General features: G+C 42.4%; 1 protein-coding gene and 1 long non-coding RNA gene across 10 annotated transcripts in view; one reads left to right on the forward strand and one right to left on the reverse strand.

The window, feature by feature from the left end:
• The window catches only part of PLCB4 (phospholipase C beta 4), a 426,130-nt gene that overhangs the window by 228,927 nt on the left and 170,353 nt on the right, over positions 1–26,850 (reverse strand). The window contains exon 1 of one of the 9 annotated variants that reach the window (XM_047745402.1): positions 1,923–1,941. The exons of the other annotated variants lie outside the window; for them this stretch is intronic. The gene's annotated coding sequence lies outside the window, so the exon portion shown is untranslated. Of the gene's footprint in view, positions 1–1,922; positions 1,942–26,850 lie in introns of those variants that run through there. 9 annotated transcript variants of the gene reach the window in all.
• On the forward strand, positions 22,038–26,412 carry LOC125108927 (uncharacterized). Its single transcript, XR_007130053.1, has 3 exons — positions 22,038–22,175; positions 24,008–24,098; positions 26,316–26,412. It is a non-coding gene; the product is annotated as an uncharacterized LOC125108927 (long non-coding RNA).

Raw genomic sequence — 26,850 nt, forward strand, 5'->3', positions numbered from 1 at the left:
TTCTGTTACCTACAGTTAACAATATTCACAGGTTTCAGAGATTTAACATGGACTTCCGGGTCGCTTTGCGGCTGAACACGAGGCCCTCTGTCACGTGATTCAGCAGCCCCTCCCACCAGGAGGTGGAGTCAGTTGTTTCATCCCTAAATCTAACTGACCTTGGGACTTGCTTTGGCCATGAGAACACGGCAGAAATGACCTTGTGCCGATTCCTAGCTTAGGTCTCCAGAGACCTTACCCATTTCCACTCTCTCTGCCAATAACAAAGAAATGTTTAGCTAGACTTAATAAGCACTATGTATCAGCAGGCCAGAAAACTTGCCTCACCGTGTGAACAAACCCATACTAGCCCTCTGGATGATGAGAGGCATGTGGCCTAGCCAGTGCATCCTCAGCCTCTAGCTGGCAAACGCCCAGAGGTCTGAGGGAGGCCATCCTTGACCAGACAGCTACCGGACAACAAACACATCAGAGGAGGCAGACACAAGAGCAAGGCTGGCAAAGATCAATCAAACCATATCCACTTACTCAGAACAGCCCAGTGCACCAAAACTCAAGAATAATAAACGCTTAATGTTTGAATCTACTGACATAGACACCACAGAGCATTTTCTGTATCAAAAAAAAGAGAACCACGACCACTTTCTGTCAGAATTTGAGCCCTGGAACACTAAGTGCTCGTTATTTGGTAAATTCAAAAGGGAGCTTCATTTAAAGAACACATTTAGGGGTACCTGGGTGGCTCAGTGGGTTAAGCCTCTGCCTTCAGCTCAGGTCATGATCCCAGGGCCCTGGGATGGAGCCCCGCATCAGTCTCTCTCCTCAGCGGGGAGCCTGCTTCCTCCTCTCCCTGCCTGCCTCTCTGCCTACTTGTGATCTCTGTCTGTCAAATAAATAAAATATTTGGGAAAAAAAATTTTTTTTTAAATAAAGAACACATTTAAACTTTTCACCAAAATAACAACACAAGAGTTTAACTTGGCCTAAACACTCATTTTCCTGACCGAGGAAATACAGCTGAGTCCTGAATGGACTGATAAAACTCTTTCTAACAAGGCCATGAGAGGCTTCAGTCATGTGCAAACTGAAATCACAGCAGGTATGCGGCCGATATTACAGGTTTGTTTTTTTTTCTCTTTAGAAGTTCAGGAAGAAGATCAGCTGATTTTCCCCTTCAAAATTCAGTTGCCAAACACAACTACTCTCAGTTGGACCCATAATTCTGGTACAAGCTAGTTGTCAGGTTTAAATTTTTCCATGACTAAATCTGTGTCCTCACTAGGCAGAACTGAATTGATTTAGAGTTCAAGTTTCTCAAAAATATTTTGGAAATGTCATTATGTTCTCTGTGACATTACATGGCATTCTTTTACAGCTGTTTAATTGAATTCCATTTGTAATGGGAAATGAAACCTAACTCTCTTGAGGGGTTTCTGGAAGATGTGGGAAAGAAGGAGAAATGATTTAGGACTTAGGGGCAGGGACACTGCAGAATATCATCCCTGGGAGTTGAAGTCGACACTTCAAAATCAGGGGTCACAGAGAGGGGCAAACATCACTGCTCACAAGGGACAGCTCCTCTCTCATACACAACAATGAATTGACTGTTCAATGCCAGCATTTGGCTAAAACAGCCTCTGAATACCCAGCACAGAGACATTCAAGTCCTTAATCATGTAAAATAATATTGAATGAGGGCTCACTACGTTCCACACACAACTCTTATGTTTTACATAAGATCAACTAAGCTGCACAACAACCCACGAGACATTAACTAATCATTAATCATTCCCATTTTATAGGTAAGAAAGCTGAGGCACAAAGTAGCTACCATAAATCCACACAGCTAAGAAGTGGCAGAGCTGGGATTCGAACCCACGTAGTCTGTTTCTAAGGCATCCTCTTAACAACTGTCTTACTACCTTTCCTTCATGTCCATGTTCTGAAAAACCAAACTTCCAGATAAACTCTAAGGGTCTGAAAAACAAAAACGATGAAGACACGATAATTTTTTTTTAAATGATGCAAAATTGCAAATTCAAACAATTTTTTTTTTAAGATTTTATTTATGTATTTGACAAACAGAGAGAGAGAGATCACAAGCAGGCAGAGAGGCAGGCAGAGAGAGAGGAGGAAGCAGGTTCCCTACTGAGCGGAGAGCCCGATGCGGGGCTTGATCCCAGGACCCTGAGATCATGACCGGAGCCAAAGGCAGAGGCTGTAACCCACTGAGCCACCCAGGCGCCCCAAATTCAAACAATCTTAAGAGCAGTCGCAAAGGCCCCTGAAAAGTAATCTGCTCCAGGCCCCTGTTGTCAAATGCTTCTCTAAACTGTTCCTTCACAAACACAGGTCAGAGAAAAGGCTGCATCACAATGATGTGAAATTTCCAAATGCATCTGAGTTCCACTGAGAATCACAAAAACACTCAAGAACCCCCACTGGAGTCATTCATTGACAGGAAGTCTTGCCTCTTCCTAGAAATTTCTTCTGGGTTAATTTGAGCAGCCATACAGAACAGCTCAGCAGCATTCCCTTTAAGTAAAATCCTCCAAATTCATAACCCTACCAGGGTCCTGCTCTCTGGGTTCATGAAGTCAGTTTCTTTAACCTATCTTTCTAGAATTTCTATCCTGCTCATGATCTTGATTGCTCTTCTTTGAACCCTCTAAATTTTTCTAGGCCTCTTTTTAGGGCTGCCAGAGAAAACATAAGGTAGGTAAAACACAGGATACTGCTGGTCTAAGGTCCACACTTGGAGAACCAATACTCTTAATTCCCTGAGTTAGGTAGAATATGGCAACAGAGCACCCCCAAGTCCATAAAATCCCCAGCTAGACTGCACAAGCTCAGAGAAGAACACGGGAGTCTCATCTATGCACTGTGAGTGTCCAAGTCCCCTTCCCTCAATGTTCCTAGGAAACCAGAAAATGCCAGACTAAAGAATATCCAGCCACTGTTCACCTTGGATTAGATTCCTGTGGAGGGAAAGAACCACTTTAAGGCTCACGTGACTTACTGTCCTGAAGCAAGCTTGTCAAGGAACCTATGGAGCCAACACTTTGTTTTCATCTGCCCCTAAGAGAACCCGTTTCTAGCCCCCAAGGAGGAGCCTGGAGAGGGCTCCAGCCTAATTTCCCTCCTTAGAAGCAGATCACTTCGTAATGACTATTTGCTTTAGTCTCTGACCTTTCTCCAACCTAGGAGCCCGGTGAACGTCTAGGACCTAGGAGTCTGACCAAGTAACGGTCCAGTCCCCCAGGGACAATATCTGGTACAAGAGCCTGAGGCAGACTACTCTGATGCCTTCAATTAACAGTCTGTCTCCTTTCCCATTTTCCTGTAGCTCAGAAGTCTCTGAATTCTGACTCTGAATTTGGACTTGGGACTTGTGCGGGCTAACAAAATGAAGCAGAGATGATGAGCTGATTCTGAGTCCAGCCCTTCAAGAGGCTGTGCATGCTTTTGCTTCTTCTCCTGGAACCTCGCTCAGCCACGATGAACAGGCCAGCTAACCAGACAGAGCCTGAGAGGCCACAGTAAACAGAGCTAAGGCATCCCAGCTGAAGTCATGTAAGATGAGCCAGCCCCTAACTGAACCCACTAGCTGAACACAAATGCGAGAGAAATCCCCAGTGAGCCTAGCCCAGACTGGCTAAAATGCTCAGCTGGCCCATGAATTTGTGACCAATAGTAATTTATTATTATTAACAACAAGTTAATAAGTTTGCTATTGTTACAGACTGAGGTTCCAGAATGAGGATGATGCATCATTATCATGGCCATGGGTAATTGGTAAAGTGTCTGACAGAATCGTCATGCCTCAGCTCAACCTTGATTCTAAGGATTTTGTTAAGATGCCTCCCTGCCTGGTTCCTACTAAGACTTGCCTCTAGGGAAGGAGCTATCCTTATTTTGGGCCCGTCAGGTTATACCCTTGGCTTAAAGCCTCCCATTTCCAATGGAGCCCTGGGCATATTGAACATATTGGCTGACTCATCACACAGCTATCTCGAACTCGACAATCCTATTTAGGGTTGCTTAGTAAGAATCACAGTTCTTCCATTTCCATTTCTTTTATGCTTGACCAATTTTGTTTCCCAGTCTGCTTTTGGCTTGCTGGTTTCTCTTATGGAGTTTCAAGGACATGTGTGTGTGCACACTCATGTACACATACGCGTGCTGTTGGCATTTGCCGTGGAACAAATAAGAGAATGACAGATTCACTCATCCCTGCTTCTCAGACACCGAGAACTGCAAAGGAGATGTACAAATGGGCAAGAGAAACAGGGAAGGGGGGGAGGGGGGGACAGTGTTTACCCCATTTACCTTGGATATTTATATCAAAGAAATCAGAGAAGTCTTCCCCCATTCAAGTGAGTAGGTCTTTTGTTGTCAACCAATAAAACTAATTCCACTGCAAATTTTTTCCTACTTATTTTTCGTTTACTTACTACTTTGCTTGTATTTCAAAGAAAACTAGGCCTAAATAGCTCTTCCACTGGTATTACCTTTTATCCCGTAACTTTAAGAAAGGATATGGAGGAAGGAATGTAACTGATTCAATGGGCTTGATAAAATTTCTGTAACTGGGATAATTCAATTCTTTGCTACTGGGGAAACACAGTAACAAAGTTCTCATGCAGGCCACTGGCCATCAGAGCAGAAAACAGAAGTACAACACGAGTGGCTAGGGCTGTTGGACTGAACTCATGTGCTTGTCTTCCCTCCCTTCCTCCCTCTCTTCTTTCCCCTAGAGAGTCTCCCGAGTCCCCCAGTGAGAGCAAAGGAATAAAGAACATCATGGACTGAAAGCCAAAGAGGAGAAGGAGTCCAGATTAAACAAGACTAGAAGATAGAGAAAAAAAAAAAAAAGAAAAAAAAAAAAAAAAAAGCAAATGTGTGCTAAGATCAGAGTAGGGAAAGTTCCAGCCCAGAATATGATGGGAGGGAGTCACAGTAGGCATGGCTTGGGGTTGGCTGGAGCAGAGGCTAAGAGGAAGAATCAACCTTGGACATAGCAAAGAAGACTTAAAAATGGTTGCATTTAAAGCAAAAGCCAAAAGGCTGAGGATCCAAAGTTATTTACAACAAACTGGTGTTGTAGAGAGAAGGAAAGAGAAAGCTGGGCAGGAGGGGAACAGAGGGAAACAACATGGTTATGGAAATGAAGAGACATCCTTAATGCTCCATACTATGCCTCCATTAAAATCAAGTTTGTAGCAAATATATAATGAGTGGGAAAATGATGATGGTCTAAGGTGCGAAAAAAGAACAAAGGAAATGCTTTAATATTTGACAATGTATAAGTAAGAGGACCTATTCAGACAAGTGGAAATGACAGAAAGTTCCAGGAAAAGGAGAGTGGAATCGAACACCATCACTTTACCTGATGGGCAAGTCAAGAGAATTTGAGTTATTGGAGGAAAAAGAAACAGGGGTTCAAAAATGCTACATAAACTAACACAGGCCAAGGGCACCTTCGTGGCTCAATGGGTTAAGCCTCTGCCTTCAGCTCAGGGTCCTGGGATTGAGCCCTGCATCGGGCTCTCTGGTCAGTGGGGAGCCTGCTTCCCCCTCTCTCTCTGCGTGCTTCTCTGCCTCCTTGTGATCACTCTATCTATCAAATAAATAAAATCTTAAAAAAAAAAAAAAAACTAACACAGGCCAGTAACAGAAGGAGGACATGCAGTAACGTAATTATCAAAAAAAAAAAACAAAAACAAAACTAAACAAAATCCAAGGTTGTCATTTATAGGAGGAGTTAAATCCTTATTGATTAAGTCAACAGCTAATGTTCAAAACTGACTAAATGCTGGAAGATGAGAATATAATTTAAGTTATAGCTCTAACCAAAAGAAGATTTAAAAACATATCGTTCCAGTGATTGCTTGCAAAGCACTGGTCGGGGAGGAGTGTGTGCAGTGCAGGAATCAATCCATTTTGTATTTCTTCAGGAAGTTTTTTTTTCTTTCTTTCTTTCCCTTTTTTTTTTTTTTTTTTAAATAGGGATATATTGCTCTTACAAAAAATGAAATTTAAATGTTCTGCTCTTCCTACTAAAAAATTCAACATAGATGGCCCAGTTGTTCATCCAGAGGCACAAGGAGGGTGTTTACTGTGGTAAGTCAGGAAGTCCCTCAAATATAACCTGTCTCTGAGCACCATCAGGAAAACGCCACCACAAGGCTCCTCAGTCACAAGGAACGGCTGACAACTGCATTTTCCTTTTATGCCCCGGAAAATCACAGGGACAGGTATTGTGGTATCAAAGTTGAGGTAGCGCCCACCCAGAAACACGGTGTCACTGTAGAAAGGCCTGGAATGGTAAGATCAGATTTGGAAATCAAAGGCTGGGCTGCTTTCCAGCTCTCCTGCTCCGGGCTGATGGACAACTATGCCTATACAGGATGGAATGACAGCCTGGGGGGACCAGCCCACCTGCTCCTCCACAGCACACGTGCGGCAGTCTCTCAGGATGAACTACAGCCATTTTCAGAAACCACCTTTATGGGCCATGAGGGGTTTTGCTTGTGGTGAAGTAACAGGAGAACATCTCTAGAGTCGAATGTGAAAACAGTTTGGGCTGGTGCCATATCCACAGGCTCTAAGCCCATCCTGCAAAATCCTGACTACCTCCCCGCCCTGCCCAACCCTGCACCACCACGATTCCAGTGCTAGCAGTTCCCAACTGGACCACTCCAGGAGCCTCCTCACGGCAGGGCAAGACCATCATTTCCTTCTTCCCAAACCCACAGCCCCCCAACCAACCCAACTGTCTGAACCCACAACAGACATCCACATGATTACTCACAGAGTCTCACTCCCTTCAGGCTATTCCATTTCCTTTCCTGATGATAAACTTTCTTTGGCTCATCATTGCATGCCATGGAATGTCCCCCAAGAGTGTAAGGAGCAGTACTAATCCCCCTATTCATTCTTATAAAAAATGCTAAGAAAAAGAAGAAAAGGATTCCATGGAAAAACAATTTGCAGAACACTTACATACCATAACTCCCCTGGGGAGATTCACAATTGACAGTAGAATATATTGGGTTCTGGAAATCCCATGTAAAGAAAAGGATCTCACTTCAGTCCAACATTTCTCTTCTACATAAAACAATTATTAACACCACTGGAATTCCTCTTTTGTTGAGCAAACTTTGGCAACACTAGGGGTCTGTGGTCTCAGGAGCTACGGGTGTGTGGTGGTGCTTCTCAAACCTAAGCATGCATAAGGACCACCTGGAAGGCTTGTGAAGAAACCCAGATTGTTGAGGTTTACCCCAAAGATTCTGAGGCATGTAAACCAGTAGAGGCCACCGATTCAGTATGATGCTCCTGGCCCCTTAACAATACAAGGGACAAATTTCTCCAGAAAAAAATCGAAACTCCTTAGCACAATGTTCAAGTTCCTCCTTATTTTAATCAAGACCCTCTTCATTAAAGAAGACCTTCCTTCTCTTCCATTCCTTTGCTTTCCTTATCATATGCTGTAGCCCAAAGAACTTCTTTATCCTATATCCTAATCGTCCTCACTGGCCTCCATGATCTCCCTCTGCTCAAATGCTTCTGTCTTCAAGGTCCAGAACAAACAGATGCTTGGTGGGCTTGGCTTGACCTTACAAAGTTTAGACCTTACATAGTTTAGAACTTCCTGTCCTGATTTGTCACTGCTTATTTGCATTGCTTAACTTCTACCGTAGACTAGAACCTTAGGAAGGCATATTCTCTGACTTATGTTTACAGAGAATATCTGGCAGAATGCTTTGTAGACTGTAAGGGCTCGAAAAGCCCTTGGTAAGTAAATGAATGCATGGCTGGCAAAAGCAGCTGATCTGAATTAGGGGAGACCCATATTAACCCCAAACAGCAAGATGGGTGGGTAAACCCACTCTGGTGAAATGAACTCTGCTAAAGTCAGTGAAAATCCACCAAGCACCTCTTAGAAATTAGGGCTTAGAAATTCGGCTGCCACCAATGGTTTTGTAGGTTGTTTACTGCACAATAGGAGCAGCTGCACATGGAGGCCCAGGTGAGAAATATGAGAAAATGATCCCCAAAACACACTGAGGTAATAGAGACTATGGAGTGTGTGTGTGTGTGTATGTGTGTGTGTGTACACACAGGTCAGTCAAATATACACACACATCTTGGGGCATGTGGGCGTCTGCTTTCGACTCAGGTCGTGGTTCCAGGGTCCTGGGAGCAAGCCCTGGTTGGGCTCTCTGCTCGGTAGGAAGCCTGCTTCTCTCTCTCCCACTCCCTCTGCTTGTGTTCCCTCTTTCATTGTGTCTCTCTGTCAAAGAAATAAATAAAATCTTTGAAAAATATATATATATATACACACACGTGCGCACGCACACACACACATACACACCCCTTGATGTGTGAAGCAGTCATACGGGTGTATATACCCATATAAGTTCATGAACTAAGACATACATCTCCCAGAATGTAAAATTATACTCCAATAAATAAAACACAGTGAAGAAAAGTGAGGAAAAATACAGAAGACAGAAAAGACCACGTCTTAGAGTTCTTATTTTGTCTTTTTTCATCCATTCTCTCAAGACCTGGGGTAGAGTGACCCATTGTTCCACATTCTGTATTTTTGTGACACGGTAATAACATCAGCAAGGCATCACTTCGGGAAGTAACTAGAGGTAAAACTATCTCACAGGTATCATGATGGCATATGGGGAGTAATATACAAGAAGAGCAACCTGCACGCTGGAGGGTAAATAAAAGTTTCTCAGCTGTCCTTTCCCATGAAAGAACTTATTGTTTCTTCCAGGCCAAGTTTTATCCAAAATCCTATCACCTAAGCCACCTTTGGAGGAAATGGCATTTAGCAGTTGATCTCATCAGACATTGCTGGTTTCCATAGAAACTCCTGGAGAATGTTCCTGCTTGTCGGGACTAAGTGCCTCTCCCATCAATTCAAAATGAGTCCAGGAAAGCCCTGCCTTGGCGCCTGCCATCGCCCAGCCCTGCTCTGTTGCAGAAAAACAGAAGAGCACTTAAGTCAGCATCTGCTATCCTTATCAGAAGAGCCGTCTCCATTACAGACACACAAAATGGAAGATTAAACACGGCCTTGTCCAATTAGCCTTGGTCTAAATAGGTTGTTCCCTGCAAGAGTCTCATAAAAAATGTTCCTGAGGTTCATATTTGAAAAAATAAATAAATAAAAACAAAAAGCCAAACCCAAAGGAAAAAGTCAGGATACTACAAAAGGAGCCCTGTGTCCTATCAATTTATATCATTACATAATTACCGACAGACTTTGAGGGTAATGTCTTTATGCTGGAAGGTTGCTCTTTCTTGCCGTGGGGAGAGAAGGGGAGGAGAGGCAAGACTTTTAGGCCTTGGAAGGAAGGTCATTTAAACCTTCTTCATTTTCTCTAGCATACCTGCTCAGATAACCAGGTTATCTGGTGCAAACATCAAGACAGAAAATTAATCTGCCATGTAAGAAGTCAGTAAAGATGTTACTCTTCCGTAAGGGATAGTGACTAGAAGAGGTCATGAAGGGGGGCCTCCCGGGGTACTGGAATATCTTATTTCTGTAGGAGGTTACCTGGGTGCATTCATTTCATTCAAATCCAACGAATTAGGGTGCCTGGGTAGTGCTGTCGGTAAAGTGTCCCACTCTCTGTTTGGGCTCAGGTCCTGAACTCGGGGTCATGAGATCCAGACATGCGTTGGGCTGCACACTCAGTGCAGAGTCTGCTCCAGGCTCTCTCCCCGTTTCCCTCTGTCCCTCCCATTCATGCTTTCTCTAACATAAATAATCTTTAAAAAAAAAAAAATCCAGTGGGTTGTACACTTAGATTTGTGCACCTACCTAATTGCATGTTAGTTACACTTCAATAAAGAGACTGTATAGCTAAATAAGGAACAGACAAACCAAGGCATCTAGACAATGGAGAGATCTGGCCTGGACTAGATAAAGGCAATCACAGCCTGTGACGTTTCCTGCTGAGTTAAACCGGAAAGGTAAGCTAATAACAAGATCCAGACTCCTCGTGAAAGATGCCAGAAACAGTGACCGTGGGGCCTACGTTATATTCATTCTTCAGTAAGAGTTTGTCCAGGAAGTGTGTCTAGCCTGAGACTTTCTTCCCCACCAAACGATATAAAACCACTGGTATTTGTAGGAGGCCTTTATGGGATTATCCGCCCAACAACCCGCATCTACAGCTGGGCATCTGGCCAGCTCTGGATGGCTGGTTCTACAAAAGCCTGGGGATCAGTGTTAGGCCATTCATCATCTTCCCAGGGATTCCTGAAAACAGGACTGGAAAAGTGGTTTGTCTTTCTGGATGCCTGAGGCTAGGATATGTCGAGTTTATTGGCTGTCGGAAGTCACGTTTTCCACTAAAGGAAGAAGTTTGGTCTATATAAGTAGAGCACCTTTACATCATTTGCAGCCAAGGGGGTCCTACACATGATTATATATTTTTCTATAAAACTGGGATCAATACATTTTACCATTCATGGCCTAAGAGAAGCAAAGATGCTTGACTTGTTAACCTCCAATGATATCTTCATCCACCCAGCTTCAGTCACACATGCTCATGGGCTTTTGCTTGACCTTGATATTATGAATTTAAAATCCTTGGGCAAGCATCCCTTCCCTGCCCACTGGTTATCTTCTCTATGGTTATAACTCCCATGGTTCTAATTCCCAATCTCATGGAGACCTGTGACTCAAGGACTGTATCACTCTTTTGCTACCTATCACAGCCCTCAGGCCTCCCTCCCCTCTTAGCCATCCCAGTCCCACTGACCACCATGCCTTACAACCATTCTCCCCCTTCCCCCCACCTCCAGCCTCTCCCTCCCTCATACTCCTTTGGCCAATTCCCCACTGTGGCTACAACTCCTTCTTGGTCTGCTAAGCAGCTGTGGTCATGGAGGTGAATGAAGCTGAAGAAAACTCCATAGCCAGACTGACCAGCCTTCACTTTCAGCTGAAGACCACGACTCTCAAAGGAACACTCAAAGATCGTCTGATAGTCCTTCTTCAGTATGTTTACTCTTCCACTCTCTTAAAATACGCTCTCCTTAAAACCTCCAGTATCCCCTCCCTGTGGCCCTTTCCAATAATGCTGACTCAAACCCAACTTCTTAAATGTGTCAACATAAACAAACTTCAGTTCCTCACCTCTCTCTCTCTCTCCTCAGACTGCTCCACTGAGAATTCTCCCCTTCTGTCAACATCCTCAATGATCTCTCTATTGTGAAAGTCAATGATCGTCTTTCTGGCCCCATCAACTATCTCACCAGCTTTGACCCGATTAACCATTCTCTCCTTGAAATGTTCTCTTCTCCTGGTGACAGCAATTCCATACTCTCCTAGTTATTCTTGCTCTCACCAGCCATTTGTCCTCAATCACGACCTTTTTTGCTTTGCTTATTAACCTTCACACATGTCAGTGACCCAAGGCTCTTCTCTCTATATGTTCTCTTCCTGGGTGATCTCATAGGTTCCTGATGCTCTAAATTTCTGTCCATTGCTCACATTCCATCTCTAGCCCTCATACCTCCAAATGCTCAGACTCTTATATCTGATGACTTCTTTGACATTTCTACCCGAATACAAAGCATATTAAAGTTTAAAGCAGAACACTTGATTTTTCAAAATAAAATCCATATATTTTCTCTCATCTTTTCCATATCAGTAAATTTCATATCATACACCCAAATAAATCTTCATCTATAAATCCAACTGGATCATCTACCCCACCCTAGTCAGCCTCTATCATCAATCTCACTTTATTTTCTTAATGCTTATCACTATATGAAATTCTCTTGTCTTTCCATTTGTTTACTTCCTTATTATCTATTTCCCTCTACTAGAAAACCACCCTCTAAAAGATTAGGGACAGGTCTCACTGTTTTCTTTAAGTGCTTAGGGCTGGTACACTGCGGACACCAGGTAAATATTTGCTGAATGAATAAGTCAGACATAAAATAGAAAAAAAAAAGAGACCATTTAGAAAACACTAATGAAAAAGAAACCATCGGGGCGCCTGGGTGGCTCAGTGGGTTAAGCCGCTGCCTTCGGCTCAGGTCATGATCTCAGGGTCCTGGGATCGAGTCCCACATCGGGCTCTCTGCTCAGCAAGAAGCCTGCTTCCCTCTCTCTCTCTGCCTTCCTCTCAGTCTACTTGTGATCTCTCTCTGTCAAATAAATAAATAAAATCTTTAAAAAAAAAAAAAAAAAAAAAAAAAAAAAAAAAAAAAGAAAAAGAAACCAAAAAGTTTCTCTGAGTCAGCATCATTATCATTTAATATTAAAACATTAAAAAGACGAAATCTGAAAGTCATTTCTCAATTACCCAAACAAAGCTAAAATGAGATACATTTTAGTCACTCTGAGCAGACTGTAATTTGGCTAAGAAGCAAAACAAAATCTGTTCTCATTTTAGCATCACCAGCATTTGACAACATAAATCACTGTCTCTAGCACTCTGGGGCATGAATGACATCTGCGAATTAATAAACCCTTTCATGCTAAAAGAAAACAAGTTGTTCTTACTAAGTTATATGCAAATACTGAATCTAAATAAACACAGGACAAACATTTTTCTCACAGCTCTATCTTTTCAACGATCAGAGAGCGAACAGACCAAAAGAGGCTCTTAGCAGCAGGTTCTCCATGACTAGATTGGACACTTCCAAATAATTTTAAGGGACTTTTGTCCCTTCCAGAACCGTATACATAGAACATTTACCCACTTTTAAAATACTCCGGTTTTCAAAGAATAGGAGTTGATTGACACGAATATATGATCTATGAACCATAAACTCGAGCTTTCTCTCCTTTGCCCTGCATCGCATATGGACAATGGTCTGTTAACTTTACCCAGCTGCTCCTCCCACAGTTCAGCCATAGAAGTGATGTGGCCCCAATTCTGTTAAAGAATGTTCCAAATTTGGTTTTAATTAAAAAGATGGCGGCTTAGTCACTTGAGCCAGATCTACAACATGATGAGACTACATAAACATTTACTTGCATGTTCTTGCCCACTGTCTCCAACCATGGACAACTGAGAGACCAATAAGTCTAACAAATAAGCTTCATCTAATGAGAGCTTCTAGAAAGTGTCTAGACACCTTTAATCTTTCCAAATGTCCCCTCTTAATGACCCTAAAAATCTTACATTGCCCTAATGTATGTCTATTTTATGAATGATTTGTCCCAAAGAGCTAAATTTATTGAGGTGTGTGTTATATAAAATAAAATGTACCCAGGTAACTAACTAGTACCACAACCAAGACACTGGAAGTTTTTTCCATTAACCCAAAACTTCCTTGAGGCATCCTTGCCATCCTCACCCCCACACCCTACCCTATACACACACCAACCACAAGCTAACACTGATCTGCTTTCTGTCACTACAGATTAGATTTTTCCTATTCTAGAACATCCTATAAATACCACTGCATGCTCTCTTTTACGTATCATTTACTTTCATTTAACAGGGTGTTTTTGAGGTTCACCCCAGTTGTTATCTTACCAGTAATTTGCTTCTTTTTCATGGCTAAGCAGTATTCCATTGCCTGCACACATCATAATCTCTTTATCCATCATTCATAGGTGGATATTTGATTGTTTCCAATTTTTGCTATGATGACAAAAGCTGCTATGAACATTCATTGACAAGTCTTTGTAAGGACATAAGTTCTCATTCTCTTGGGGAGAAAACTTAGGAGGGAAGTTGCTGGAGTCATACTGTAAGTGCATGTATAACTTTCTAAGAATCTGCCAAATGAGGGGCACCTGGGTGGCTCAGTGGGCTGAAGCCTCTGCCTTTGGCTCAGATCATGATCCCAGGGTCCTAGGATCGAGCCCCCCATCGGGCTTTCTGCTCAGCAGGGAGCCTGCTTCCCTTCCTCTCTCTCAGCCTGCCTCTCTGCCTACTTGTGATCTCTGTCTGTCAAATAAATAAAATCTAAAAAAAAAAAGAATCTGGGGCGCCTGAGTGGCTCAGTGGGTTAAGCCGCTACCTTCAGCTCAGGTCATGATCTCAGGGTCCTGGGATCGAGTCCCGCATCGGGCTCTCTGCTCAGCAGGGAGCCTGCTTCCTCTCTCTCTGCCTGCCTCTCTGCCTACTTGTGATCTCTGTCTGTCAAATAAATAAATAAAAAATCTTTAAAAAAAAAAAAGAATCTGCCAAACGATTCTTTTATGGAAATGCTCTAAAAATAGGTTTATTGTTGCTTTCCAGATATATAACTTTAATGGAATTTTCAGACCCTACACACCAGTTGCCTTTCTCTGCCCCCAAAGGTACTTGTGTTCTTTTCAATCTCTATGGAAACTCAGTGGACTGGAATCATCCAACATGGGGCTAAGAAGCAGCTGGTATACACTGCATTTTCTTTTTGTTTTTATTTTTTAATATGAGATACTGAACTAATTAGAGGAAAGAGTCCTTTAAAGGACCCCCCATGTAGGTACGACTAGTAAATCTGGTACGGAGGTAACGCTCTTCTAAGAGGGTTATGAAGCATATTTTCCCATATAAGGTGTCAGAATTGAATTTGCTCAATACCCTCCCTAAAGAATACCGCAGAGATCCTGTTTCTCCTGCTTCAGCTTTATGAGGTCTATTGCAATGACATGAGAGCTGAAGGTTTCTACTAGACTCTTATTTCCAGGGTATTTAGTATTCTAAGTAGCATAAGGGAAGAAAACTGAGCTCTCCCTCAGCATTCTCCCAATGAGGATCTGTCCCAGTGATTTGTCTAGACCAAGCCACGCAGGACTGACAGACACCCAAGGCTTACATAAATGTTCTAATTAAATTATTCATCCCAATTTGGGAATAAAGAACCATCACTCACTCATAAATTAATGCACTTGCAATTCCTTTCCAGAATGTTGTTTTCTGATTCATGCGTAGAAGCAAAGTCTATTTTGAATATAAAATAATATAGGCAATGGAACTTTGACAGTCAAATAATCCTCATCTCAAAGCCATTTACCTGAAAGGGTCTACACTTCCCCACCTCTTGAATCTGGGCTACCCTATGACTGGCCTTGGTGAATAGAATGTGGCAGGAATGATGGGTGTGCTTTTGCACACACTCACTCTCTCCCCCTTGCTCTCACTTTTCCTGTACTTGGCTCCTGCCCTGTGAACACACCGAAGCCAGTCTGCTAGAAGGCAAGAGACAAGAGGAGAAAAGGCCCCATTCCAGCTGGGGCCATCCTAGACCATCCTCAATATACCCAGCAGCTGACCACAGATACTTAAGTGAGCCCAACAAAGCGTAGGAGAACTTTCCAGCCAAAGCCAAGTCCACATTGCTAATCCACTGAATTGTGGGCTAAATAAATGGTCATCGATTTAAAACACTACATGGGGGGGGGCAGTTATTGGTCTGTTATACAGCAAAAGCTAAGTGACATATCGAACACAAGGAAAACACCTTCTTCCCCATTAGCAGTGCACAGAGTCCCCTCTCACAACTTTCCTGGTCCCTCATGGCCCTGAGCTTTTATCTGCTTCCCTGGTTCTTTTTTTTTTTTTTTTTTTTAAGATTTTATTTATTTATTTGACAGAGAGAGATCACAAGTAGGCAGAGAGGCAGGCAGAGAGAGAGGAAGGGAAGCAGGCTTCCTGCTGAGCAGCGAGCCTGATGCGGGACTCGATCCCAGGACTCTGGGATCATGACCTGAGCCGAAGGCAGCGGCTTAACCCACTGAGCCACCCAGGCGCCCCTGCTTCCCTGGTTCTAATGTCCTACTTGATCTACGCCTTCCTCGGCACACCTAACACTGCCTATTATGGGCTAAACTCTGTCTCCTCAAAAATTCTTACACTGAAGCTCTAACTCCCAGTTACCCAAGAATGTGATTGTATTTGAGACAGGGCCTTTAAGGAGGTGATTAAATTAGAATGAGGTCATGAGGGTAAGCACTAATCCAATCCGGCTGGCGCCCTTATAAAGAAGGGGAAATTTAGACACACAGACACCAGGGCTGTGCATGTACAGAGACAAGTCTACATGAAGATACAGCAAGAAAGTGGCCATCTGTAAGCCAAGGACAAAAGTCTTGGGAGAAACCACTCCTGATGACATTTTCTCACCATTCTAGCTTCTAGAATGGTGAGAAAATAAATTGCTGTTCTTTAAGCCACCCTGTTGGTAACATTTTGCAATGGCCACTCTAGATGACAATAGTGTGACTATATATGGCATGCGAGGGGGAAATAATGAAGTTTTCCTGTATTTTCCCCTTATGATCACTCTGATAATTCCTTTCTTAAGCTTCTTCAAAGATCATTCTAAACACAAAGAATCCATATTTGTTGCAAAAAATGTTTTCACTAAAGCTACCACATAAAGTACAAAAAATAAGCTTACTTTTTGGAAAAAAGAAACTCGGACACGCTCATGGAGAGCCCTGCAACTTTCACCCAAAATCCATTTCTTGCTACCTTGTTTCATTTGTCTAATACATGTCCCTTCATAGTTACTTGGGTTTTTCACTCAGTGCTCTAAATGAGAGTTCATTAGTACATACACATGTATATACATAAACACACATGTAACTCTTCTCTTACTCTAATGAGGGTCAAGCAGAAAACACAGGCCTGTATTTCTTACCTTCCCATTGTGGAGTGTCTAGGGCTTAAAGCAGCCTTCTCCTGCCCACCCCCCCACCCCCCAGGAGCAATCTCTCAGCTTCTATTAGATGAGGACTTTGGGGCCATCTGGAAATGCTTAAAAAGCATTTGCTGAGGATTCACAGATAAGAGTAATTTCCAAAAGGAAAATCCCACATATTCTCAAAGGAATGGACCAGAGGTCAAACATGCTGGAAACAAATGTGAGTCATCCCAGCAACCGATCCTGGCAAAATCACCCCTTCTCCCCCCGGCTCTGTCTTTCCATCTTCTGACTACTTTCTGATTTTGATGCCTAGGTCAGAGCTTTCCTTTATAGGAGAGGTTTATTGGAAAGTTGTTTATATATTGAAGATCATGATTAATACAACTAAACATATGCACAAACCAAAAAACAATATCTAGTTATCACAGTAAAGAGGAGACTGTATATTTGTTTTGTTTGTTTGTTTTTTTCCCAAAAAGTTGCCTTGGAATTCTAACGAGCAGCTTCAAGCCAACAGCCTGTGCACTGGGTTTGCTTTTAATACCATCAATGCGGCTCTTGTCAAGGTTCCTAGGGAATGAATGACCTTAAGCAAGAAAAGCCTTTGGGTTCTACCACACCTGCCTATAATAAACACGCAGCTCTAGGACTATTCACTGGGTTGCTGCTCTGTTCGGAGGCACAGTAACACGATTCAAGAATCACTGCAGGACAAAACAATAATCAAAGAGGAGGACAAGGAGCGCCTGAGTGGCGCAGTGGGTTAAGCCTCTGCCTTCGGCTCAGGTCATGATCTCAGGGTCCTGGGATCGAGTCCTGCATCAGGATCTCTGCTCGGCAGGGAGCCTGCTTCCCCCTCTCTCTCTCTGCCTACTTGTGATCTCTGTCTGTCAAATAAATAAATAAAAATCTGTAAAAAAAATAAAGAAGAGGAGGCCGAGCCCTGAATGGGCAAAACAATATTGGGAAAAAAAACAAGGCTGAAAGACTCATTCTTCGTGATTTCAAAACTTACTACAAAGACACAGAAATCCGACCAATGTGGCGCATGGCCAACAGACTGTCAGGAATGGCACATGATTTCACTCACATGTGGAATTTAAGAAACAAAACAAATGTAGAAAAAAAAAAAGTGACAAACCAAAAAGCAGACACTTATCTACAGAGAACAGACAGTTACCAGAGGGGAGGTGGGTGGGGGGAGGGGTGAACTAGGTGATGAGGATTAAGAGTTCACTAATCATGGGGCACCTGGGTGACTCAGTTTGCATCGGCACTGAGCCCTCTGCTCACATGGGAGTCCGATTCTTCCTCTTCCTATGCCTCTCCCCACTCTCTCACTCAGGCACTCGCTCACTCTCCTCTTAAAGATAATTCTTTAAAGACAGTACACTTATGATGAGCACAGAATATTGTAGAATTGATGAATCACTATATTGAACACCTGAAACTCATAACACTATGTGTTAACTATGCTGGAGTTAAAATTTTAAAAAATAAATAAAAAATCAAGAATGCCAAGATCTTTCATTGGAGAAAGAACAGTTTCTTCAATAAGCTGTGCTGGGACAACCAGATCCCTATGTCAAAAGAACGAAATTGAACCCCAACCTAATATATTAAAAAATTTAACTCAAAATGCATCAAAGCTTTAAACCACAAAACTCTTTGAAGAAAACATAAGGGTAAATCTTCAAACCTTGGCTTTGGCAATGGATTCTCATATAAAACAATGAGAGCACAAGAACTACAAAGGTTAATTCAACTCCATCAAAATTTAAAAAAATTTTATGCATCAAAAGACATGATCAAGAAGGTAAAAAGACAACCTACAAGGGCACCTGGGTGGCTCAGTTGGTTAAATGATTGCCTTCAGCTCAGGTCATGATCCTGGATCCTGTACCGCATTGGACTCCCAGCTCCACAGGGAGTCTGCTTCTCCCTCTGACCTTCTCCCCTCTCATTCTCTCTCTCTCTCAAATAAATAAATAAAATCTTAAAAAAAAAAAAAAAAGACAACCTACAGAATGGGAGAAAGTTTCTGCAAGCCATATATCTGATACAGATCAAGTATTCAGAATAAAAAACTTTTATCAAAAGGCAATCGACCTGCTTAAAAAAACAGATAAAGGAGTTGAACAGACATATCCCCAAAGAAGGTATACAAATGGCCAACAACCACATGAAAAGATGCAACACACCATTAGTTATCAGAGAAGGAAAATCAAAACCACATGTGGTACAAGTTCACACCTGTGAAGATGGCTATGATAAAAAGAAAAGGAAAATAAGTGTTGGTAAGCATGTGGAAAAAGTGGAACTCTCATACATTGCTAGTGGGAATACAAAATGGTGCAACTATGATAGAGAAGAGGGTTACAATTCTTCAAAAAGTTAAACACAGAATTACAAGGGGATCCAGAATTTCCATTCTTAGGTATATACCCAAAGCAGTTGAAAAGGACTCAAACACATACATGCACGGTTCAAAGCAGCACTATTCACAATAGCCAGAGACGGAAGCAGCCCAAATGCCCACTAATGGGTAGTGAACAAATTGTGGTATATACATACAACAGACATTAGTTTACTCAGCTATAACAAGGAATCGAGTACAGATACGTGCAATATAACATAGATGAATGTGAAAAACATTGTGCCTAGTGAAAAAAAGCCAGACACAAAAGGCCCTGTATTGCATCATTCCATTTATATGAAATATCCAGAGACAGAAAGTAGATTGGGGGTTGGCAGGGGCTGAGGAAGGAGAAAGTGGGGAGCAACCATATAATGAAATTTTCTTTGGGGTGATGAAAATATTCTGGAACTAGAGAAAGGTGGTAGTTGCACAAGATTGTGAATGCACTAAATGACACTGGATTGTTCCCTTTAAAATGGTTGTAGGGGGGCGCCGGGGTGGCTCAGTGGATTAAAGCCTCTGTCTTCGGCTCAGGTCATGGTCTCAGGGTCCTGGGATCAAGCCCCACATCGGGCTCTCTGCTCAGCAGGGAGCCTGCTTCTCCCTCTCTCTCTGCCTGTCTCTCTGCCTACTTGTGATCTCTGTCAAATAAATAAATAAAATCTTCAAAATAAAATGAAATAAAATAAAATGGTTGTAGGAAACCTGGATAGCCCAGTCAGTTAACCCTCCGACTCTTAATTTCAGCTCAGGTCATGATCTCAGGGTTGTGAGGTCAAGCCCCGCATTTCACTCCACCTGAGTGAGGAACCTGCTCTAGGATTCTCTCACTCCCTCTCCCCACTCCAAAAATTAATTAAAACCATAAAAAAACAAACAAAAAAAATAAAATGGTTACTTTGGGTTATGAAAATTTCATTTCAATCAAAGGCGAGGCAGCCCAGGTCTTTAAGACTGAAGCCCCGGAGGATGGCAGAAATGAGCAGCAGCTGAGGCAGTGGTGCCGGGAAACGTGGGTGGAGGGAAGCAGAGATACTGTAATACCATGGAAAGAAAACGGTCAATGCACAGAGATGGTCTTCCTAACCGAAGCGCAGCGTATCTGTACACAGTCTGGAATCCACAGAAACATCACTTTGTAGAGTCCCAGGGGGCAGAGCACCCCTAGGCAGGAGAAGGTCCTTCACGAGGGGACAACATGGTCACTGGAGCTCTTCCAGGCTGGTCCTTTACAGACCATTTATGCCTTCACTTTTTTATAGAAGAAAGAGCATCGGGCTGCAGAGGAGCAGAAGGCGGCCAGCCGGTTACGTAGCAATTAGTCTGGAGCCTCAGCAACATCCACGGGAAAGGAAAACGAGAAGGAACGTAGCGGGTATAATAAGACAGGTCCCATGTATGCACCGCCTCGTTCTCAGGAACAGCTTTCAGAACCATCTCGCGCATTTTCCAGATGGGAAACCAAGGCCCCGGGCTCCCAAGCTCCCCTTCTGACTCCCACACCTGTAAGGCACCCAAGCCAGGTGAGAAATTAGAGAAGTCCCCAGGAGCACCATCCAGTTTGAAAGGAAACCTCTAATTGCTAGGGGACTTGGGGTTGACTTCTATTTCCCTATCAGGTCCACTGAGACCCTCTGACAGATCTCTGATGAGAGGATAGAGTGCACCTCCTCAAATTCGAGACCGCTGTATTATTACCCAAGAAGTATAAAAAACATGATCATCACATGAGCTTCTTGCTGCTTATTTTCTTTTTCTTGGGAGTACTGCCTTCTCCCAGCAACCAGAAGGCTCCTGGTGAGACCGTCCGTCCTCTGGCTACACGGATGGGCCAGCAGACCCCAACAGCACTCTCACCAACAGAGCCTCCCAGTCCTCCTCAAACTGCCCTCCTCCTGCCTTCATGACATGGATTCCCCCAGGGGCCACAAAATATGGCAAGAAAGGAGGCAGCTGATCAGGGAGGTGGCTACAGCCCAAGGTCACAGGCTGGTTCCTCTCCCGGGAGGGTTTATTTTAGTCCTCAGGCCTCCGTCGGTTGCCCTTTCCCACCTGAGGACAGCTGCCAGGCTGCCTGCTCCTCTTTTCATTTCGGAAAAGTAGGTAAGGACTTTTCAAATGCAACCATTTCCACTGGGCTTTCGCCATTTTGTTTTTATAGCACACAAAATTTACAAAGAGCAGAGCTAGGGTTTTTTGGGTTTTTTTTCTCCTCTCTTTTATAGAAACAGACCTAACAAAGTGAATAGTTCCATTTGGCAGTGGGGAGTCTGTATTTTAGGCCTGGAAAAGACTCCGACACTGAACTCAAAATGGGGAGTCTGGAACAGTGAGGGGAGAAGTCCTTGGTGTGGCGCCCACACAGGGGCGCCTGGGAAATGACACACAGAAACAACTGCATTAGCATAACGACTTCAAGGGTAGCATCTCACAAGCTACGTGTGAAAAGCCCAAAAAGACTGAGAAATAGAAAGGCAAAGAGCTAAAATTTTCTATCCAGGACTGTGAGGCATTTTCTAGTTTCTTCTAGTCTTTTGGGAAATGACGTGGAACAAACAACTTTGCTAATACCACAAACTTTTAGACGCCTGCAACTAACTTTTTTGGAGGGTTTGAAGAACAGGACAAACCTTAAGTACTTACTAGAGTAGAAAACTGACCTTTTTGGCAAATGTACCCCACTATAATTTTATGGTTAATACTTTTCTTCTCTACCATATTTTTACTGAAGTATAGTTGACTCTAAGATTTTAAAAATAAAGAACTGTGGGCTGTTTGTTTTTTTACAGTGAACAAATGTATTCCCACCACCTAGCTTTTCCAAATAGGTGGCTTTTTATCCATCCATCCATCAGATTTTTAAAAGATGTATTTCACAGTAAGTTGCAGAATTCAATACACTTCACCTCTAAACTCTTATGCTGCTGACATTTTAATCTTTTCTAGTTGAAGGTTGTGACTTCACAAGAGGAAGGAGAGAAAGGAAGTCAAATTTCATTGTACCTAGTTTCAGGGTCCAAGCTGAGATAAATTTGAGATTGTAACAAGGGATAGAGATCTTCCTGCGAAACCCAGGAAGCACCAGAAAGTACAGAATGCTGACCTCTGCAACTGTTAGGTAAGTTATCTTCCCAAAGTCATGGTGCTGGCCCCACACCCATCTTCCCTCCTTCCAATCACCTTGTGAAAAGAAGCCCAGTTGGCCATGAAGACCCAAGAAGTAGGCAACAGATAGCCATCCCAGAAATAGAAAGATGGTGAGAAAAACCCTGTTACTGGCCAGGGTGTAGAATTCTCTCTCCTGAGGAGGACACCTATGGGTAGAAGAGGTGTGCCTTTTTGGTAACAGAAGTAAAGGGTTAGAAAATTCTTCCTTTCCTTTGTTTTTGCTCTTTTCTCTCTTTTTTCAATTCCCCTACAAATCAGAAAACATTTGAGGCTGGGGTATGCCCACCACTTGGAATGCCTCTGTCAGTAAAGACTAAGTGAAGGTAATGAAAAATGAATGGAAGGCCAGGGCTGGCCATTCATTGACTAAGCAGAAGACTTTAGATTTTTCCTAACTCTAGCCCAGTCCAGCTGACCAGGAAAGGGAAGGAGAGGGAGCCACTGGGCAGCAGCGTGCCCAGAAAGGAATGGCCTCATCAGTTTACACACAAGTACCCAAACTTTTTTTTTTAGAACCTTCCAACACACATTATATTCATAAACACACCCACTTTTCCGTTACCTATGATGCTCTCCTTTTCCTCTTGGAAATCTTTCTATATACTAACCTTCATTCAGGATCCATTTTCCCCCAAAAAGTGACCCTAGGATTCTGTACTCTTGAAGGTTAGCATTGACATCTCAGCGGCCAAACCCAATCATTTTACTTATTTTAGAGACAGAAAGAGACTGAGGAGAGCGAGAGATCATCTTAAGCAGGCTCCATGCCTAGCATGGAGCTCAGTCTCACCATCTTGAGATCATGACCTGAGCTGAAATCAAGAGTCTGATGCTTAACCCACTAAGCCACTCAGGCGCCCCCAAACCTAATCAGTGTAGTCAGAATCCGTGACTACAGGGCATTACGTTAACAAACGCAAATAACACAGGTTCCTCCAAGACAGATCAGCTCACTTTCTTTGGAAAACAGTGCTGCCTCCTGTTTTTAATGAACAGTTACCAAGCTGAGAGATTCAGGAGTGCTAACAAAGTCTTATCTCAGAGGAAGGAAGCCTCTTACCCAGGTTTTTCTCTAACATTCTGAAGTTGCACAGTGCCATTAGCCAAATGTGGCTTTTGAGGACTTGAAATAGAGCGGGTCTGAACTGAGATTTAAGTATAAGATATACACCAGATGAAAGATACGTAAAAATCTCATTAATTATGTTTTTATTAATTAAATGTTCAAAGAATCATTAGGATGTGCTAGGCTAAAGAGATTATTAAAATTAATTTCAGCTGTGATCTTGGACTTCCCAGCCTCCAGCTCAGGCTGCTATAACAACAGATTCTTTTTTACTTTTTTAATGAGGCTACAGGAAAAACTGGAATTGCCTATGGGGCTCACATGAAATTTCCATTGGATTGTACTTTTGTGCTCTACTGAATTGAAGGTGCCCAAGGAAAACCATCTATATCTCCCTAAAAAGTTTGTGGGAGAAAATACTCTTAAAGGCAAAGGTCAAATATTAGGGCATAAAAAGGAAGGTTAAAAGAGAAAGAAAAATAACATTTAGTATGTATGCTCAAAAATGCCACTAGCAGAGTAACTGCCAATCATACAATCACACAATATCCTTGCCTCCTTTTTTTAGGGCAGTAAAATCATTATTCAAGATGATGCTCATCTCAGGAAAGCCTTTGAAGTCTCAGATTTTATTTTTTTTAACTCTAATATATGTAGAAATTTTATTCACTGACAACTACTGATTCACTGATATCTCCACACTGCGATCTCTTTAGGACTTGGATATTTGAAGCAGAAGCTCGGTACCTTCTCTAGGGAAGAAAGTGCATTTAAAGTGCTTCTGAGAGTGCAGAAGACTTGTCCCAGGTAATGGCTAAAAGCCTCAGGGATGAAAAAATGGGTGTGCAGGGGTGAGGGAATGGCCTGGCATGCTGCTAGGGAAAGCAGACAATCCAGGGTCCCGGCCAGATACCACTGGGCCCCTTTCCACTGTCCTGTGTGCCCATCTCCCGGCTTATATGTACTTTGCTTCTAAGGGATGACACTTGCCTATTTCTTCAGAGGAACATCCCTTAACTATTGGAGCTGCTTCGCCCGCAGATGCAAAGAACCAAAATGCTTCCAAGTTCACAACCCCTCTCCCACTAGTCCACAGCTGAAGGCTGAGGCAGGGATAGAAAACACCAGCCCCCCACCCTGAGGCAAAAGGAAGAGGTTTTCAGGAGCCATCATGTTCCAGAGCTTTCCTCCAGGATCAAGGCTGAGGCAGGGACTCTGCTTGAAGTATCCCTCTGCTTGCTTCTTCCCTCTCTCTCCAACTCATGTGTTTCTCCTGGGAGCACTGCCTTAATAAGACACTTGCACAAAAATCCCTCATCTCGAGTCTGGTTTCTGGGGAGCTCAGCCCAAGACTCTTGTCATGCATGAATGCTCTGTAAGAAAACATGAAACCAGATTCCTGTTGTATCAGGAATAAGGGCTTCTATATATAATACTTAGGAGTTTAAAATAACTGCACTATCCACATCTTAATAAGAATCATCTTTTTAACTAAAGAGCATTGCAGCAATGCTAGAACACAGGTTTTAGGTCTAAAAAAAGATGCTAATAGCTGGCTACACACACACACACACACACACACACACACATACGTCACTATATGTCTATGTCTATATCTCCAGGTGTGAGAGAAATTAGAACAGCATGTAAGGCTCCAAAGTAGAGGTAAAAAGAAAAGAGAATTCAACATTAAAGTTTAGTGAGCTTCCTACCTGATGTTATAAATTCTGCACATAATCAATATTTAATACAAACAATTTAAAATCATTCAGAAAGCAAGCATCCCTAAATTTAGGTAAATCTTCCAAACTGCAATACCGCAGGAAAGAAGGAATCACAGGTTGTTCTCTTTCTTTCCATGAAATCTGAAGACCACCTTTGGTTTGACTAGACTTACAGATTCCCCTTCACCAAAAGTCATCCTGAAGCTAGAATTACAATGGTGAGGGTAATTAATCCAAGAGTAGTCCTTTTGGTCTATATATAAATATTTTCTATTTTAGGAGCAGATACCTAATACTGATAAAAAGCCAAGTTGAATGAGACATGAATAAGAATATATTCACCTTATGCCATTACAGGAATTAAAACACATTCTGAATGCCTACTGTGCACACAGCAGGCCTAAAACTAATGTTTTGAACTAATGCACAGTCAGAGGTTCTCATGGTGGGAATCAGGGAGAAATAAAGCAGGTGCTCAAGATAAAACCAGAAGAGTTCCAGCTCCCAGCTCTAGAAGTTCCCAATTCTGAACATGGGAAGAGATTATAAAAGAATACGATTTCAATTCAATGCCTAGAAAAACCTGTCTCTTAATACAAGATACCCAACAATTAAATGTTCCTAGAGTTGAACTTGCAGAATTTTTAAATAAAGGACAGAAGGAAGTAAGAGAAGAAATTCTTTCTTTGGGAGGAGGGCAAGACTAAGGTAAGGACGACCACCTCCTGGTGACATGTGGGACCCCGATTCCAATCCGATCCTATTTTGAGGTGGGAATAGAAAAGGAGCCCACATACTATATTAGCTGTCTTGGCCCCGAGTCCATTCAGAGCCTTTGTAAGATAATTTACATCACTTCATATAAAGAAACTTCTTCTTGGAACTTAAAATACTTAACAAAAAACTTCTGTCTTTTTAAAATTTTTGTATCAAGTGTTTATTTTTGCTAAGCACATAATTCTTCATGTATAATCAGCTGATGAAAATGATCTATTTCTTAAGGATAACAACTATTATGCAGAGACAGTGAGCAGTCCAGAAAAATGTAATAAAGGCTAAAAAGCAGATGTCATGTCTACACTGATTTAAAGTCCCTGGAGAATTATGTAGCAACCCCCTACCCCAGCACTGGTTTGCCTGCTAGGATATGGTTTATGAGTCATCGTGAAGCAGTAAATAACAGTGCCTTGACTAAAAATAGGTAGGGACATTCAATAATAAATCTACTTTCCTGATATCCTCATGTCAGCATTAAATAGCAGATCTCTTAAAGAAGTGTGATTCTTCTCTCCCCATCCAGAAAAGCTGGAAGAAAATCAGCTACAGACCCCGCTGGAAGGAGTGTGCGACAGGACTTGCAGTGTAGAGGGGAAAAAATAACACTGACTTCAAATGCCTGGAACCTGAAGTTCACTTACCAAGATAAAGAGTAAAATTGGTTTTCTTTTTCAGGTGTTCACTATAAAATGACTTCTTGTCTGTTGAAATAAGAAACAATATAGAGTCCAAGTGTTGCCCCTGGACAGCAATTAGGAAACAGGAATCTGATTAAGGGGTCAGGAAAGAACAATCTCTCATATTCACCAGCTCTAGAATGAAGCATTGGCAAGTTACAGTTTGTAAATAAAAAGATTTGGCCATATAAAGATATTTCTGGTTCCCATTTCAGAATTTCTTTAAAGATTTGTAAAATGGAACTCTAGAGGGGCACTGGGAGAGAATTTATTTATATCATCTCCACAGGTAGTTTCCCACAAAACCGTCAGTGTCTGACCATAAGCGCAGTTGTGATTTTTTTTCACCTCTGTGGGAATCTTCTGAAACAACACCTACAT

The sequence above is a fragment of the Lutra lutra genome, chromosome 9 (genome assembly GCF_902655055.1).
Source record: "Lutra lutra chromosome 9, mLutLut1.2, whole genome shotgun sequence".
NCBI classification, from domain to species: domain Eukaryota; kingdom Metazoa; phylum Chordata; class Mammalia; order Carnivora; family Mustelidae; genus Lutra; species Lutra lutra.